This window comes from Podarcis gaigeae (genome assembly GCF_964106915.1).
Source record: "Podarcis gaigeae genome assembly, chromosome: 2".
Lineage (NCBI taxonomy): Eukaryota > Metazoa > Chordata > Lepidosauria > Squamata > Lacertidae > Podarcis > Podarcis gaigeae.
The window spans coordinates 25,969,864-25,985,193 of NC_139679.1; the positions used below are offsets into that span (position 1 = coordinate 25,969,864).

The 15,330-nt window shown below is 45.7% G+C and overlaps 1 protein-coding gene across 1 annotated transcript in view; it reads right to left on the reverse strand.

The window, feature by feature from the left end:
- Positions 1-15,330, reverse strand: part of FAM20A (FAM20A golgi associated secretory pathway pseudokinase) — a 42,856-nt gene that overhangs the window by 26,187 nt on the left and 1,339 nt on the right. The gene's annotated exons all lie outside the window — the stretch shown is intronic.

Sequence of the window (15,330 nt, forward strand, 5' to 3'; positions counted from 1 at the left end):
AGAGCTTATGCACATGATCTTGCAAAGAGTGTCCTGATCTGCTCATTCCTCCGTGAGGTATTTCCACAGCCTCTTCACCTGTGACAATTGCACTACATCTAGTCACTGGAGGTTGCAGTTGTGGGAAGGACAGTGGGGGGAAAAAACCCTTGATGCAGAGGCTACAGTCTTCAGGGAAGAGAGCAGCCAGCAAAGTGCCCTTATGAATTCATCTTTTAAAATTCCTTCCCTTTTCTCCAAATCAGGTCCTCCCTTAAAGAGGGCACGTATTGTGGTGAGACCTGGAAAACTGACACCCCTGTGTTGTGGGTGGGTACGATTGGTCAGCCACAACACCTGATTGGTGGGTCCCTCAAAGCTGGGTGCAATCTGGCCAATGGGACGCAGTCCAAACGGTTTGAGGGACCTATTTATACCCATGCACGTGACCCAGAGCTTCCTCTTTCAGCATGTGCATTCGGAACACCTGCCCACCTCTCCCTACTTTTAGGGTTTGTGCTTGACCTTGCTATGCCGTCGTGTGTCATTGGGACAGGGGCACTGCAGAAATTTTCCCCACTTGGCTGATTGGCTGTTGCCATTTGGGTTTCACCTGCCACGTAGCAAATCGTCACAACTTGTAAGGTTCCGGTAGGTTCTGGTTCAGGTGATAGGGATGGGAGAACGCTCTCACCATCCCTATGTAAAGGGTATTCCGTTAAAAGAATCCAGGGACTCAATGGTTTGGTCAACCCCTGAGTTCAGGGGGGACATTTGGGTGGCAGAGATAGCCTGTTCCTGGCTTTCCGCTTATCCAGGTGTTCACCCTTGGCTGACCTATGCTGGAACCCTGGGTCAGCGCTACCTACATGGCAGGGAGCTAGTCAAACCAGAGCCTATGCAACCATCACTTTCTGTAATCAATAAAGTTGTGGCCTAAATTCTGCCAAAAAACAAACCAAAATTTGAGCCTTGTCTGAATTTATTTAAGGGGGAGGTTTAAAGGTCTGAACACGCAAAGGGCAAGAGGTGCACTCTAGTAGCTGAGTGGCAGAAACAAACCACTCATTTCTTTCCCAAAAGCGCTTCTCTCAGCACTGTGATTAAGCTTTGTCAATTTCACTTCTGAGATCAAAAGCCAGACCGTGAAACTGACAAGACTTCTTCATGGCATGAAGCAAAATTAGGAAAGTTCATTTAAGGTCAGCTGCAGAAATGATCTTCGGCCATTTTCAGTTGTGAAGCTTATATCGGCTTTGTTTCAAGTCATCTTCTGACATGAATATACGAACTTACACTGTCCAGGATGTGCTTTTGATTGCTTTGCCGGGCAAATCGTTCAGAACAGATCTCGGCCTCACAAATCGGTGCAGGTCTGGCAGGCCAGTGTGAGAAGGATGCAATAGCTGTGTGCCCTTTGATACCAGACTTGCATTCGCTTTGCAAGGCTGAGATCGAAGGGCACATGGCCGTTGTGTCTATCTCATGCCACCCTGCCAGCACGGAGCTGCTCTGTGAGGTAGGGTTGCCATATTTCAAACAATGAAAATCTGGACAGAAAAGCTGTTGAGTATTTTTTTTCTTCCCAAAATCACAAAAAATGCTGTTTTTGAGCTATTTTTATGCAAAATTGGCCCAAACAGCACTGCTGGCAATGGGCTTCCATACATCTGGATTTTCCCAGACATTTTCCCGATTTCTGTCCAGACACTGCTGCCAACTGCAGTATTCTGAATATGTCCTGGAAAACCCAGATGTATGGCAACCCTATTGTGAGGCTGGGATGATCCGAGGGCCCAGACAAACTCCCACCTGCATGGGCAGGCAAGCAGCACAGTGCGGCTCTGCTTGGCTCCAGTGGTGGTCGCTCTGGTGGCATTGGCGGTGAGGGCTGGGCTCCGTTACCCTCCGCACCCTGTCCCCCCAGAGCCTGCCTGATCCCGGGCAGCTGCAAACCACGCTACGCCACTGAATTGGCATTCAGCAACTTGTCCCCAACACTCACCAATACCCAAGGAGCCACTACACTGGAGAGCCATCTACAGTCTCCTCTGACCCACTGGTGAGGCCTGGTATCACAGGAACATGAGAAGAACCTTCTGGATCAGGCCAATGGCCCACCTAGTCCAGCTTCCTGTTCCCTGCCTTATCCCTGTCCAAGTACTGCATTTTTCACTCTATAAGACGCACAAGAACATAAGATGCACCTAGTTTTTGAAGGAGGAAAACAAGAAAAAAAATATTCTGAATCCCAGAAGCCAGAGCATCAAGAGGGATCTGGCTTCTGGGATAGCCGCGCGAAGCCTCTTCAGGGCAGCGGGATGAAGGCTCCCCCTGCCCTCAAGAGGCTTCCCACGGCGAACCTAGAAGCCAGAACAGCAAGAGGGATTGCTGCGCAGCAATGCCTCTTGCAGTCCTGGCTTATGGGATAGCCGCACACAGCCTCTCCCAGGCAGCGAGATGAAGGCTCCCCCAAGAGCCGCGCTCCCTTTAAAGAGCGCGTGGAGCGTGTGTGCGGCTCTTGGGGGCTTTTCCCCGAGGAGGGAGAAGGGCAGCCCTCCTCCCTCCTCGGGGAAAAGCCCCCAAGAGCCGCACACACACTCCATGGTGCTCTTTAAAGGGAGCGCTGAGCAGAGCCTCCCGCCTGCATTAGCTCCATAAGACGCACACACATTTCCCCTTACTTTTTAGGAGGGGAAACATGCGTCTTATAGAGCGAAAAATGCAGTAAGTTGCAGCGAGACTGATGTCAAGAGAGGGTGCCTCTTTGCTACCAAACTGGCCGCTACTGCATCTAACTCACTGTTGCTTGCACTGAACCGGCAGCAGCTCTGCAGAATTCTTTCCCCATTCTTCCTGGGGATTTCAGGCATCGAACCTGGAACCATCAGCATGCGAAGCAGATATTCTCACACTGAGCTATGGCGCTTTCATTAGGCAACACCCCAAGTTCTGGCTCATCCTTTGACTTTCTACCTGTCTCGTGGATTTACAGGACCTAGCGTGCCATCTTAGTCGCCCTACTGAATCATTAAGCGAAGAGGATTTAGCACACAAAGAATTCTCCGTTCGGAAAAATGTCCTCGCTCCCCTCTGTTTCATTTGCATTTGGGCACTAAGGGAGAGACAAATTTAGTGTTAGCGCAGTCTGAGAAGATGCTCAGAATGGTCCCTGTGTTTATGAGGCCATATATTGCGTTCCAAAGTGGCTGGAGAATAATCAATACCCTCTCCCCGAAAGAATGAGAGGAAACGCTAAGTCACGCAAGGGCAAACGGCTTGCCCAGACAGCACAGGAACGATTCAGGCAGTAAATAAGCAAAGTAACGAAATAAAAAGCAAGTCGAAAAGGGACCGATAAGCCAGAACAGAGAGGAAAAGAGATGGAGAATGGCCACACAAAAAACCCCACAAGGTTCTGTTTCCCAGGATGGATGGAATGAGAGACACTGTGGGTGGAATTCAGTGCTTCCCATCTTTTTGCCTGCACAAGGATTCTGACTTGTCAGACAGAATGATTCCCCTAGCTCAGTTCCTCCACCTTCCTGCACACTGTTTTAGGGGTCCTTCCAACTCCACAGAGTCCATTTCGGGGGACACGCAGGAGGAGGAAAGCCCCACTGTGAAATCAAAAGCCCTTGCACAGGGCTTGAGCTGACAGAACTTGCTAGGCAAATCTTACTCCAAGGGTGGTATTCAACTAAGTTTTACTTAGCCATGTTAATTGATTTCAGTGGGTCTGCTTTGAGGCTTGTGCCCTGGGGAGGTCACTTTGTTGCTGCTAATACAGTAGTTTGACTTTACCCCTGGAGGCGCACTCCATTGTCTCTTGAGACAGATAGATGTTGTGGAGATCACACAAGGTCCCCGGACATTTAACAGTCTATTGATCCCTGTGCCCCCACTGTGCTCGCTTCCCCGCTGCCACCAACCTGTTACTCTCGGGTAAAACACTGAGTCCAGACAGTTGCTAAAAGTGAACCAAATAAACAAGTTTATTTTATAAACATTAACAAGTTTATGGTTTCTCAGATAATATTCCTGTCAGTATCTTAACTTTAGTTTCTTTACCAGCCTATACCTTCCTAATACCTTCTGACTGATTATCTCAACTGTTTGACTGACTGCTCTTAACAAATTCTCTCACTCTCTCACATCAGACTAGCCTAACCCACAGACTTATCCTCTCTGTCTCTTCTCTAACTCCAGACTGTCTTCTCAACAACTCTAACTCCTAACTCCTCCCCTTGGGTTCCCATTGGTTAGTCATTTTACAATTAGTCAACCCTTTCCTTATGAACCCAGTATGATGTCACACACCTAGGAGGGCAAATGCCACATATGTCAACAACAAAGTTTCATTGCACATCTAAGAACTAGCTTTGTTAAAAGTGTTCTCTCTCTCTCTCTCTCTCTCTCTCTCTCTCTCTCTCTCTCTGTCTCTCGGCTGTAGGATGCTATCACATGTGATCCCATTCCACTGAAGGGACCCTCTGTGCCACTTGTTTCAGCAACTTCTGCTTCCGTTTTGGAATTTCCACGTGTGCCCCAGATGTTGCCCAACTTCCAAAACTGTAAAATCTGATTGCCAAGCAGTGCATTTTGAAGAACTGGAACAGCAAAACATTGCTGTCAGAGAAAGGTCTGGAATTCAGACAACTCTAGCACCACCTAATTCATGAGCATCTCTTGTAGTATCGCTGGTGTCTGCCACAGCTCACCACACAATGGCCAAGCCTGGAGCTTCTACTTTTGGGGAGGAGACACAAGCCTTGGGTTCCTATGTGCCCCAATTACCACTGCACAGACCAGATCAGGTGTTCACCTAAAGCCTAGTGTATACATCAATTGTGGGAGCGCATCCTACGAAAGTAATCCACCTGCCTTTCCAAAAAATGTGTGGATGCAGTCTGTGGGCAGCGTATACATGTGTAGGAGTTGGATTATGCAATAGTCAGAGGTACACACAAGCTAGATATTAATTCCTGCACCTCTCACTGTGTTTATTGACTCCTGAACACACCTGAAGCCTTGAGAGCTGGCTCACTGACTTCGCTGTTTGTTATGCTGCTGTCAATTTGGTTTTGGTCTTCTCTTTATGCTAGCGGTTACCCTGTGAAGATACGACTTTGCCTAGCAGCAACCTCCACGAGCTCAGTGCATAATGCATGGGCTTGGGTAACAGCAGAGGAGGAAATGTGGAGTGATGGGAACGTACAGTCATATGTGGTGGAATTGTCCATTATTTAATGAATTTTGGAAATAGATTGGTATAGAAATATCGGAAATTGTGGGTAGGAAGGTAGAAATTTTTAAATTAATGGTTCTTATTAGCCTGAGTAGCACCGAGTTAAAAACAAAAGATGAATGTAAATGGGTAAAATTGATGGTAACTGCAGCCAGACAGGTTATAGCAAGTAATTGGAAAAATGCAGAAGAGCTAGGGGTGAACCAATGGAGGAAAAAATTGAATAATATTATAATTTTAGAATATCTAACTGGGAATATACACAGAATGAAAGGGTTTAAGGTCAGTGAGAAAGAGAAGGATTGGTTTGAGAAGATTTTGAATTATTTGGGTAGGTTTGAACAATTTGGGGCAATTAAAACGTTAAAAGTTAAATCTGGTGGAGGGAGGTGTTAATGTATATAGAATTGTACATGGTTGATTTTAATATGTTATTATTGATTATGTATACTCAGTGTATCAGCCGCCTGGGGGGTTTCACTGTTTGGGTTTTGGTTGTTGGTAAAAAATAAAGAAAAATATTTTTTGTTAAAAAAAAATCAAGGCCCATCATGAGGAATGGGAAGAACAAAGGCCTATTCGCCTCCGGGAAGAGGCCAAAACTCAGTGGCAGAGCTCACACTTTGCATCGAGAAGGTCCAGGGGTTCAGTCCCTGTCATCTTAGCAGAAGCAGATGAAGCAGGAGGAAAGGAAAGAAGGGATTGGAAAGATTTTTGTCAGATCCCCTAGTTAGCAGATAATATTGGGTTACAGACAAATAGTCTGACTCGCTACAAAGCAGCCGATTAAGAAACACAGGGAAGGATTCAATGAATGAGTCCCATCAGCTGTGCAAGAGCTTCCAGTTGTTCAATTGGGCTTCCCCCTGTTGCACCTCCCATCCAATGACTCTTGGGGTGCCTGGGCAGCGCAGGGAGGGAGGAGAGAGGGGGGTCGCTCCATCTGCAATGCTTGTGCTGATGGAAAGCTCACCATTGTACATATCACATTTGTACAAAAAATATGCATTTAAAACCCAAGAACACCACGATTCACAGATGTTTCAGGACAAATACTACCTGAACGTGCTGCCCGATCTTGGAAGCTAAGCAGGGTCAGGTCTGGTTAGTACTTGGAAGGGAGACCACCTGGGAATACTGGGGTGCCGTAGCCTTTTGCCTCATTTGGTTGGAGCACGGTGCTGATAACACCAAGGTTGCAGGTTCGATACCCATATGGGACGACTGCATATTCCTGCATTGCAGGGGGTTGGACTAGATGATCCTCAGGGTCCCTTCCAGCTCTACAGTTCTATGATTCTATATACAATTTACACACAGCTCTCTATTAATTCTGACCCTTGCACATTCAGAGACCTGTTAGCCTGACCTACTAGCCTCTGCAGCTATATTTGGTACAGCCATTTAATAGCATAACATCTTGGCTTACATTAGATCTTCTGCAAATTCTAAATCAATATCCATTTGCAGGCACTCCAGCGTAACCTCACGCTGCTTAAACACTTGCTACTTAGCCGGCCTCGAATATTTCACTGCCTCTTACTGTGATTAAGTGCAGCATATTGTCCGTGCTTTCAGCACCTTGCCCAATGAACCATGTGCAAACTCCAAAATGACATGAAAATGAAAACACTTCCGCTGGTATAGGCTATTAGTTTCATTTATTTTAGGGCAATTTGATCATTTGCCATTTGCTTCCGCATCATCAAGGAAAAGCCGCTCTGCATTTTAGGACAAAATATTGAATTTGCAGTACTTGGAATTGCCGGATTGCCAAGGGAGAAGAAGGTCAAGGCTTCTCTCTCTTTAATAATGGTCCAGCGGGGAGAATTTTAGCCAGCGCAATTTCTCTCAGCCTCACCTGACAAGCTGCATCAGCCAACAATCCCTCCAAGACATGACAGGGATGCTGCTGTATCAAAGGCTCCTTTTCCCAACTATGCTTCTGCTCCACGCAGACTGAAAAGATACCAAAGCCTTGCAAATCAAAGACGATGGTAAGTACTGGAGATAGTTTGAACCTCAGAACATTTGTACCATTACAAAAGTTGGGTGCCACTCCCACTCTCTGCTGAGCAATAGCAAGATCCCAGGAAATTCCAGACACTCACCCAGGGTTGAGACACAGTGGAGACCACCGTAGTACTATATTAAGAAATACGGTTTATTCGCCCATTTTGCACCTTCATGGTGGGAGTCCAGAGCTTACAGCACGGTCATTTCAATAGGGGCTTGTTCCCCACAGCAATGCAGCCATGGAGTCCAAGGCATCTCCCGTAGTAGCCTGCCTTCAGCCATCCTGCCCAACATGGACCCCACTCATTTTCCTTCCTTCTTCTTCCCAGAACGCCCTGCCAAAACCTCTCTTTTCCTGTCACCCCACACCCAGTTACCCTGACAACCTCCCAAACTCCCAGTCTTAGGCAAGGGGGGAACGACAGTTCTCTTGCATTGCCAATGGGTCTCAATGGCCCTGAATTGTTTCTTAATGGTCCTAGCTTTGCCAGGAATTCCTCTGCAGCTTGAATACATCTCCCAAATAATCAAAACCCACCATTTATTAATTAGTAGAGTTTAGGGGGGGACCCCCCCACACAAATCTATAACAGTATGTTAGATATGGAGCCAATTCCACACCCACCTACGGGACCGGCTCTCCTGGTATGCCCCACGGAGGACCTTAAGGTCCATAAATAGCAACATCCTAGAGGTCCCAGGCCCTAAGGAAGTTAGATTAGCTTCAACCAGAGCCAGGACCTTCTCAAAACTGGCTCCAGCCTGGTGGAACGCTCTGTCTCATGAGACCAGGGCCCTGCAGGATCTGATTTCTTTCCGCAGGGCCTGTAAGACAGAGTTGTTCCACCTGGCCTTTGGCTTAGAATCAGTTTGATTCCCTCCCCCTCTTTCTTTTTCCTTTCTCCTCCTGTGAAGAGGCTGCATCCTAATGTTTTAATGTTGTATTTTAATCTTGTTTTTTAAATTGCATTTTAATCAACTTGTTTTTATTATTGGTTGCTAGCCAGCCTGAGCCCAGTCTTGGCTGGGGAGGGCGGGGTATAAATAATTTTTTTTATTATTATTATACTTTGCATTTTGGAATTCTTGACATTTCCCTTATTCCTTTATTTAGTTCAGGAATAGGGAACCTTTAGTCTGCCAGGTACTGTTGGACGCATCCTCCCTGACCATCGGCCAGAGAACTGGAGTCCAACAATATCCGTAGGGGCGGAAACCTCTGTGCATTTAACTGTTATGTGACAGGCAGAAATTCTATAGACAGATGCCTATGTAACTGCACGGAAGTCTGCACCTAAGTGAACATCTGCCTGTCACACAGATGTTAAAGGCACAAAGCGTCTGTTGAGGAAGAGCGAGGAGGAAGGTGGCAATCCTAAAACAGCCTGCGTTTAATGTGTCTCTGAAGTCAGGCCAACCATTGCCGAAGGAGGATGTTTGGCTTTTGACCGCATACGAGCTAAGTATAAAACAGACACTCTCTAGAAATGAACACATTTCAACGCCTGGTGAAGAAATCAGGATTCTGGAAATCATCCCGGGTCCAATTCAGACCTAAGCAGCCAAGAGGCTTCCATTAGCCTAAAAAAACAGCGCTGTTTTGTGAGTGTTTTCCCTGGCACGAAAAACCGTCTTCCAGTGTACCAGCTTTTATATTATGGATGGGTGTCCATGAGTTTAGAGGCTTAAGACTGCTGCTCCCTTTTTTCTTAGTTGCAAAACAGTGTGAGCTCCTCCATGCTCCAGTTAACACTGGTTCGCTCGGAAAGAACAAGATGTCAGTAACTTTCTGACACGGGGCAAGCAATCCATCAACGGCGAGCAATTTCTGCTCACTGCCAGCCAGAGGAGCTTCCACAACACCAACCTAATTGGCTAATTGTGTGTGTGTGGTGGTGGTGGGGTAGTTCTCTGGGACATTCTTTCCTCCTGCATTCATTTCTTTCCCATGCTCTCCCTTCAGTTTTGCCTCACCTCTCCCAGCTTGCAACCTCCCCTTTGCTTCTCCCGCAAAACCTGTCAGAGCTGCTCCGGGCTTCAGCTAGCCCACTGTTGCCAATGGGACCACCCCCTGTTCCTTTGTAAAGCCATAGCTTTCGAAAACCTGCCCAGAGGCATTTGTAAAAAAGGTAAAGGTAAAGGTACCTCTGACAATTAGGTCCAGTCGTGGGCGACTCTGGGGTTGTGGTGCTCATCTCGCTCTATAGGCCAAGGGAGCTGGCATTTTGTCCGCAGAAAGCTTCCGGGTCATGTTGCCAGCATGACTAAGCGGCTTCTGGCGAACCAGAGCAGCACACGGAAACGCCATTTACCTTCCTGCTGGAGCGGTACCTATTTATCTGCTTGCACTTTGACGTGCTTTCGAACTGCTAGGTTGGCAGGAGCAGGGACTGAGTGACAGGAGCTCACCCCGTCATGGGGATTCAAACTGCCAACCTTCTGATTGGCAAGCCCAAGGCTCTGTGGTTTAACCCACAGTGCCACATTTGTGTTTGCATTTGTACCAGGAATCTTTTAAGGCTTTTCTTGCTTGCTGGTGGCATCAAGAAACCAGGCAAGGGGCAGCCGGTGTACTTCACAAGGTCTCCATAGAGCAGGGGTAGGGAATTTTAGGCCCAGGGGCTAAACGCCAAGCGAGAGGGATATGTGGATGGGTACTGAAAGTAGCTTGCCGCATAAAGCTAACTCTTAGTTATGATGATGATTAAATCAATTAATTAATTTTACATAAAATTTCACTTCAACAACTAGCTAAATTAATCACTGTTGATTTATTAATTACCTGCCCCTGCCTTTCTTTTAGGAATTCTAGGTGCCAAAATCCCAAGGGAGCGGAAAAGGCTATTTATGTATGTGACCATGGCTGCACGGGTGTTATTGGCCCAGAGATGGAAAGAAGATAAAGTCCCCACCAGAGAAGAATGGCAGATTAAGTTGATGGATTATGCCGAAATGGCTACAATGCAATGGCTGGAAGAATCAGAAATCAGGAAGACCAAAATGTTTAATAAGGAATGGGGAACAATTATAATTTATCTTAAAAACCCCATTGCAAACAGCTAAAATCGTTTGTAGGATTGGAATAACGCTTGTAGCTTCAAGGTGAATTTTGAACATAATGGAGATCTAAAAGGTTTGGATTATGTAAAAGATTTCACAAAGTTAAGTTAAGCTAAGCAGATATATAATATTGAATGTTTAATTAATAAGATACAAAATTACAATCTCAATAATAAAGTTACAAAATAATAACAAGGAAGTCACGTACGGGTGGAGGGAAGACACAGGGCAAGAAATAAGAATGGGTAAATGTTGGTACATAATGAAATGTGAAAATGTGAATTTACGAACGTAATGTATATGTATCAATATGTAAAGATTTCATATATGTATTGCAACATTAATAATAAATAAATTAAGTGGGGAAAAGAAAAGGAAGGTTTGGATTATCGTAAAAGATGCAGGAGGAAATAGGACCCACAAAGGGGAGAAGGAGATTCTTTGGAATCTTGTTTTTATGTTGTATGTTGGATACGTGATTGTAAAACTTTAATCTGAAAAATAAATAAATTAGAATAATAATAATAATAAGATAGTTATAAATAATAATAATAAAATAATAAAAATAATAAAAATATTAATTACTTGCCCCTTCACCCTAAGATGTTAAACAGCACAGGGGACAAGATGCAGGACACCCAGGACAACTCCCATGGTGCTAAGCAGCAGCCACCCATAACTACTTTCCAGAAATGGCCCCAGAAGTAGGAACAGATTCATGGTCAGAGAGTGCCTTCAATCGCCCACCTGCCTGAGACTCCCCAGAAGGATACCATGGGCTACAGTACCAAAAGCCACTGACAGATCAAGGAGAACAAATGAAGTCATACATCAACCTCCCAACAAATGCCATCAACCAGACTGGGCAAGGCAGTTTCAGTGCCTAGGTGCCAATTTTGTGGGGCCCTGATTTCTTCAGCTCCCCCCATAAAATATTTAGGGGATCCCTGCACCCCCAATATTTTCTGCAAGTTGGTGCCTCCCTCTTTCCCTCCCTAAGCAGCTCTTTCTCCCCCAGCTGGGCACTGTCCTCTTTTCCCAGCTTGCCTCCTGGCTTTCAATGCCATTTCCAGTGGGGCAGGTGGCTGGCCTGCCTGCTGGTAGGAGAAACGTCTTGCACACAGGTGGCAAGAAGCATTCCTGATGGCATCCCAGCACGGAAGTGACTGAGCACAGAGGACAGCAAGTGCTTGAGAATTCTCAGGACAGTAGTACAAACAGAGAAGAACAGGTGCATGCATTCATTGAGAATAGTGTTGCTAACTGGCTGGGGCAATATTGAATTATTTTTTACTCAGGGAAGACCCACTAAGTGACTAAGTCAGGTTCATTCATTGCAATGGGTCTACTCTGAGTAAAACCTACTTGAACTGGTCAGGACACAAGGGAGAAACGTGCTAAGAGGAAGGCACGCTTGGCAAATCCACACCGTGATCAACTCCCGCCTGGAAACCAATGTCTCCACTGTGGAAGGATGTGTGGATCCAGAATTGGCCTCCACAGTCACTTACGGACTCACTGTTCAAACCGTGTTTATGGAAGACAAACTTATTCGGCTACAAGGGATCGCCAAAGAAGAGGAAGAAGAAGAAGAAGAAGAAGAAGAAGAAGAAGAAGAAGAAGAAGAAGAAGAAGAAGAAGAAGAAGAAGACTGTCTTCACCCCCATTCTCCACATTAAAATCTCTTACATACCCCCAAGCTGCTATTTGCACCATTAGGAAAAAACATATTGCTCTCCCACCATCACCACCGCTGTTATTTGCAAAAGTTTCAAGAGACCAAAGAGCTTTGCTTGCATCATGCTTGCTTTTGATCTAAGGTGACAGGCTTATTTATCTCTATAGTCACGTCTCAGTGGTTCAAAGAGAAGTACAGTTGTCCCATTGAACCGAAGCAAGGTCACACACTCTTATTATGCTCCTTCGAGCTCAGACCAGTTCTTCTTCTTACATTATTACTTTGTTTTCCTTTCCTGGTGACACGTAAGCTGCACCGATTAGGGACTAAGCACAAAATAGACACGGTGGCAGGTTTGTGATAAAGATTTTTGGCTCCGGCGCCAAGGCTTTCAGCTCGACTTTTTCCTGCAGGATAGAAGTGACCCTGTTATAAGTTTAAAGACTAAACAAAGCTCAATCGCAGCATTTAGAAAGGGCACGGTTGCTCAATGCACTCCCCAATTATTTTTTTGTACAGTGTGCATTTTAAAAGACTAAGGCTGCAGTTTTCAGCAGCTTTACCTTTCCGTACGTGCCAAAGCAAATCAGCATGCCTTACTTCCCAGTAACAGTGAAAAAGACTGAGATGTAAAAAAAAACACCCAAAACTGTTTCTCCCCTTTAGTTTATGAACCGTGATCAAATACTGCATGAAATCTGGGTAAGGGAAGAATTCATGGGAAGCATGGAGAGAGAATGGATAGGGAAAAGTTCTTCTCCCTGTTGCATAACACTAGAACTCAAGGATATCTAATGAAGTTGAATGCGGAAAGATAAAAGGAAGGAATTACACGGCACACAGTTAAATTATGGAATTTGCAGTGATAGCCACCAACTTGGATGGCTTTAAAAGTGGACTGGAGAAATTCCCGGAGGGGATGGCTACCAATGGCTACAAGGCACAGGGGTTAAACTCTGCCTCCACCGTCGGAGCTTGTAATGCTTCTGAAAATCAGTTGCTAAAATGCAGGAAGAGAGAGTTCTGTCATGTTCAGGTCCGGCTTGCGCGTTTCCCCACAGGTTTCTGGTTGGCCACTGTGGGAATAGGATGCCTAGATAGGCCAGGGGCCTGATCCCATGAGCTCCAAATAGGTTCCTGGTCAGTGGTGGAGCTTCATGCTCCGGCACTGGGGGGGGGGGAAGCAGGTGGAGAGCAGGCTGGTGCGTGTCCTGGGGGCGTGGCACACCGCCTGTGGGGGCGTGGCGCCCAGCGCTGGCGGGGTGGGGGGAGCCGTGATGGCACCCCACTGGGATTGCGCTGCCGAGGGCGGTGCGCTCCCCCCGCACTCCTCTTCCTCCGCCAGTGCTCCTGGTCAAGTACTGCATGAAATACAGTGGTACCTCGGGTTAAGTACTTAATTCGTTCTGGAGGTCCGTTCTTAACCTGAAACTGTTCTTAACCTGAAGCACCACTTTAGCTAATGGGGCCTCTCGCTGCTGCCAGAGCACGATTTCTGTTCTCATCCTAAAGCAAAGTTCTTAACCCGAGGTACTATTTCTGGGTTAGCAGAGTCTGTAACCTGAAGCGTATGTAACCTGAAGCGTATGTAACCCGAGGTACCACTGTATTTGAGGAAGGGAGAATTCACTTAAAACAAACTTAAAACTGTGGCTTACTCTCGATAATCAGCTGTAATCAAATATACAAAGAGTTACCAAATATTACAGCTGCGGCGTATGATGAATTATGTAATTTAATGAGAAGAGCCATAGCCGAGTGGTGGTGCAAATTATTTGCAATGAGCAAGGAGCCAGGTTCCCTCAGACCGGACTGCACCCCCATTTCCTTCTCCCTTTAGTGCTTATTTCTTAACTACACTTCATGCTAATGAACATATTTTGGCTCTTCTTTTATATATATATAATTTTTTAATTTTTTCATTTTCCATTTTGCATAAACAAATGAATTAAATACATAAACATATAATCTCTTCTGACTTCCCTCCCCCCTCCCAATTGTGGATCTCAATGTAACGATTTCCCCCTCTGTATCTCTATCACAGCTCTATTTTTATAAATCCTTCGTCAATCCATAGTTCAGATTTTTTACTACAAGTTTTCTGTCAATCCTACCAATGTATGTAGTTGTTTAACACGTTGGCTCTGTCACAACCTCTTGCAAGGAGTTAAAAGAGCACAGAAATTGTCACATTTTAAAAGATCATGTTACCAAACTTGCTCTATGCCGGAGGACAGATGTTCTGCTTAGAATCATGGAACATTCTGTGCTGTCCAGTTTTAAAAGCAGCTTTCTCCTCTTGCAGTTCTGATCACCCCAAAATATTCCAGCAAGTGGGGCCTTGGCCCTGAGCTACTGGTTTTGATCTACTTCAGTAGTGACTAAGATCCTCATCGCAACCCAGACAAACAACCTCTTAACCTCAGGAACTGAGCTTTGCTTAACTTACGGAGGGGCCTTGCCTGTTTGGTGAACATACTCAGTGCCACATATTATTTATTCCATCAGCCAGGGAGAAGGATAAGCAACCTCCCAACTGATGGGCGAGAATCACAATGTGCAGTCCTCTTGCACATATCTGCTCAGAAAGTCGCAGTTGCTGTTCAGTGGGGCTTACTTCAGTAAGTAGCAAGTTGCCTCATCCCACAAAGAGCATGAGATACAAGAATGTCCAGCTGTAAGGTCAGGGAACCCTGGCATCTGCATTGAGCCCTAGGCTGTGTACACACCATACATTTAAAACATATCCTTCAATAATTCTTGGGAACTGTAGTTTGCCCCCAAACTATCATTCTCAGCACCCTTCACAAACTACAGCTCCCAGGATTCTTTGGCGAGAGTGGTGGGAAATACACTTTAAATGTATGGTGTTTAACACAGCCTAGATGAGCGCCGCAACCCCAGAGTCTGTCACGACTGGACCTAATGGTCAGGGGTCCCTTTACCTTTACCTTTAGGTTGGATTCAGGAGAGCAAATCTTAGCATTCTTTCTCTGTCTTTTTTTTTTTTTAGTGTGGTGGTAAGGTTGGCAACTGATGAGAAAAAGGCCAATCTGTCTTGTCCCTATATCTTTAGCAGCAACACAGACTGCAGAAATCAGCAGGTGAAGCATTGCACAGCCTGGAGATAAGGAGGATCAGCTGAAAAGGTTATCGGGCTTCAAGACTGACATAGTGGACCTTTATGCCTGAAACTTTTCTTTTTCTTTTCTTTTCTTTTCTTTTCTTTAAAAAAGCAGGGTTGGGCTATGCAGGCCAATAAAGCAATTTCACCCAGAATAAAGAAGCGAAGGGCTAAAGCGGAAGGATGGAAACATACAAACTTGGATCCAATGCATGCCTTCACTGA